Source organism: Protopterus annectens, chromosome 5.part1, assembly GCF_019279795.1.
Source record: "Protopterus annectens isolate FY-2018-M chromosome 5.part1, PAN1.0, whole genome shotgun sequence".
Lineage (NCBI taxonomy): Eukaryota > Metazoa > Chordata > Ceratodontiformes > Protopteridae > Protopterus > Protopterus annectens.
The window spans coordinates 654924193-654927517 of record NC_056736.1 but is presented as its reverse complement, the minus strand read 5'-3'; the positions used below and the strand labels follow the sequence as shown (position 1 = coordinate 654927517).

At 40.5% G+C, this 3325-nt stretch overlaps 1 pseudogene; it reads right to left on the bottom strand.

Moving 5' to 3' along the window:
• Positions 1-470: 470 nt before the first annotated feature.
• Positions 471-2673, bottom strand: LOC122803250 (annotated as a pseudogene).
• Positions 2674-3325: the final 652 nt, after the last annotated feature.

The window sequence follows — 3325 nt, the reverse complement described above, 5'->3', positions numbered from 1 at the left end:
GTTGAATTCTTCTGAATGAAAAAGTATCACCCTCCCAGATTTTCTTGATCTACAATTGCACACACACACTCACATATACACATACAACGAGATGATGATGTTTAAAATAAAAATAAAGTAAATGAAAAAAGTAAATAAAGTAAGGTGGGTTAGCACCAGTCTTTCATGTTCCCCATTCCAGCTACTTACTCTACAGTTGGTAGCCATTGACTACAAAAATGTAGTTAAAGAAGTAAATGATCACCTCAAATATTAACAGTTTGTCTTGTCTACCTTTAGATTAGCATCAAATCTTCATTTCATATCTTTTCGTGGTTCTACGTAAAATGTAGCAATCGCCCTTTCTCCTTTACACTGTTTCAGTGCAATACAGAAAACATTATTATCCATTAGTAATCTGTAAGCCATTCACAACATCTGCTTGTATTCAGCAGCCACCAGGAGAAACTACCTGAAAAACAACAAAGTGCTTATTGGGGGTTGAAAGCTCCAACTGCAAGAAGGAGAAATGGTGATGTATTATAGGTGTTGATTTTGTCATATAGGTCCCCAATAGCAACTCTTGTGAATTTATATGGCCAGTTATTGTGGTAAAATCATCAGTCGCTAAGTCTTTAAAAGCTTTTACAGAATCCCAGAGGCATACAGTGTCATCTTTTGCACCTGATGCCAAAATGTCTCCATCTCGACTGAATCATAGTGCATAGACCATGTCTGTATGCCCTTTTAGCTTTCCAACCATCAGGCCATTTTCAATATTCCATAGCAAAACCCATCCATCAGTAGCTCCAGAAGCCAAGTACCTCCCATAAGGGGCAGATGTCAATGCATGAACTGGTCCCTTATGTCCTGTGAAAATTCTGATGCAGTTTCTGCTAAGAACATCTCACAGCCTGATAGTCCTATCAACAGAGCCTGTGGCTACATAGTTGCAATTGGGATGGAATGTAATACAAGTAACATCTGCCAAGTGACCAGCAAATATCCTTAATGGTTGGTAATGGTCTGTGGCACACAGGCAAGCAACCTTGTCATAACTGCCAGATACAAAGTAGTATCCATATGGGGAAAACTGAGTATCCCATACTGGGCAGTTATGTTCTTTATATCCCACAAGACAAGTGAAGGTTTGGAAACTCCATAGTTTAACTGTACCATCCTCAGAGCATGACAACAGATAGTTCCTATCTGGACTAAAGCTGATGCCATACACAAGACCAGTGTGACCATATAAAATATTTGACTCATTTGATGTTTTCTCATCCATAATCCTTTCCAGGACATCATCTGCTTCTTTGTCTATCATGCATGATCTGATGATTGTTTAATACAACGTAGTTTCTTTGGTGTTGCACTCCACACACGGACTGCGGAGTCTGCAAAGCCTCCTGCTATCAAACTCAAGTCATCTGTGATATCTACTGCAGTGAGGCCCCAATAAGCATTAAGGAATATGTAGCAGCAAATGGAAGGAAGGCAGTCAGGACCCAGTTGTACACGCTTAGCAGCCTCCTTCATATTTATGATCTTATCCAACTTGTCAGAGTCTTTTAATTCAAGCAATGGGATTCTTGTTTATGGAGAAGCATTGGGGTCCTGCTTTTTGCTCTTTAAACCCAAGCTATCTTTTCCAGGCTTCTTTTTCTTTGACTTTCCTTCTTCATTTTCCCCTTCATCATCTTCATCATCCAGGGGTACCTGAATCTCTGGCTCTTTAAGAAAACCAAAGTAAACCTTAACTTTGTTGGATTCCCTCCTTGCTTCACCAGCCAGACTCCCAGTCACTGCATCAATGTGCTGCTTACTGCAAGGTGTTCCATCAGATATATCTATGTATAGATGTTCTTGAACAGTGTTTCAGATGTGGTTGTTCTGTCTTTCCTGGAGGTGCCTCTTTAAGAGCTGGTATGAGTCTCATGAAAGTCGCAGTACAAATTTGCTAGTTCTGAAATCCAGCAAGGTTTCATTTCCTTGCATGTGTTCTTTTTTAGATAAACCAGACAGTACACTGAGAGCATTTTAATAATAACATTCCTGATCAACATGAAACTTTTCAAAGAAAGCCTTGGCCTCATTCTCATGTTAGTTGTAGACCAGTTCCAAATACACATGGACGAAAAGGTGGTACAAAATTTTGGAAAGCTCAGGTCAATGACAGTCCAGTGCTGACTCTATAAAATGCTTCAATCCACTGTAATAATCCTCATACATAAGGAGATCTCCTTGCTGATTATACACAGATAACACAACAGTAATGTCGGGCTGATCATCTCCAGCAGCTATTGTTGGACCTTTGTATGAAGCCCTGGCGATGAAGACAGAAGTACTGCTGTCAGGCACCATACGGCTGAGCAGAGAAGTTTCCCCGAGATCAGACTCTCCTACTTGACCACTACTAAGATCACTGTCACCAATATCATGTAGACCAGCCTCTTTACAAAGAGCATTTTCAGCTCCCTGCAGGTTGTTCTTTCTGAGAAACTGCAACACAGCAAGAAGAGTCTGTCGTTCAGCGAGATCATATTCTGTCTCTGTCACTGGAACAGCTGCATTTCCTGCGACTGGGCCAAGATTATTGCTAGAGTTTGCATTTTCACCTATAATTTCTTTCTTCACTTGAACCTCAGTTGACTGAGCCACCACTTCATCATTAAGTTCTACCACCCCCACCATGTTTACAGTTTTCAATAGGGCTACTGTTTAATGAATGATTAAAATAGGTGCACCCAACAAAATGCATAAAGACTGCTGCTAGCTTTTCCCCAGAAGGAATGTATAGAAACACATTCAAAAAGTATCTTGTCTCCCTCCTACACACACACACACTCACAGACACATATATACAGACCTACCTACTTCTTACACACACACACACACACACACACACACACACACACACACACACACACACACACACACACACACACACACACACCACCTTTACCTACTTACTTCTTACACATACGCACACACACGCCTACCTACCTACATACTTCTTACACACACACACACACACACACACACACACACACACACACACACACACACACACACACACACACACACACACACACACACACACACACTTCTCTTAAACACTTAAACACAACACACGCACACACCTACCTCTAACTTGTCCATTCATCCACAATCCAAATGTCTTCTGAATTCAAATTCCATGGGTGCATAAGATGAAAACATAAACAATCAGTCACACAGATGCAGCTGTTTTCATCTTCTGCATTTGTGTGACCGGACACAAAGGATGTTTCTAAAGAAGAAGGCCCTTAAAAAAAAAAAAAAACAAAATCTATCTATCTATATA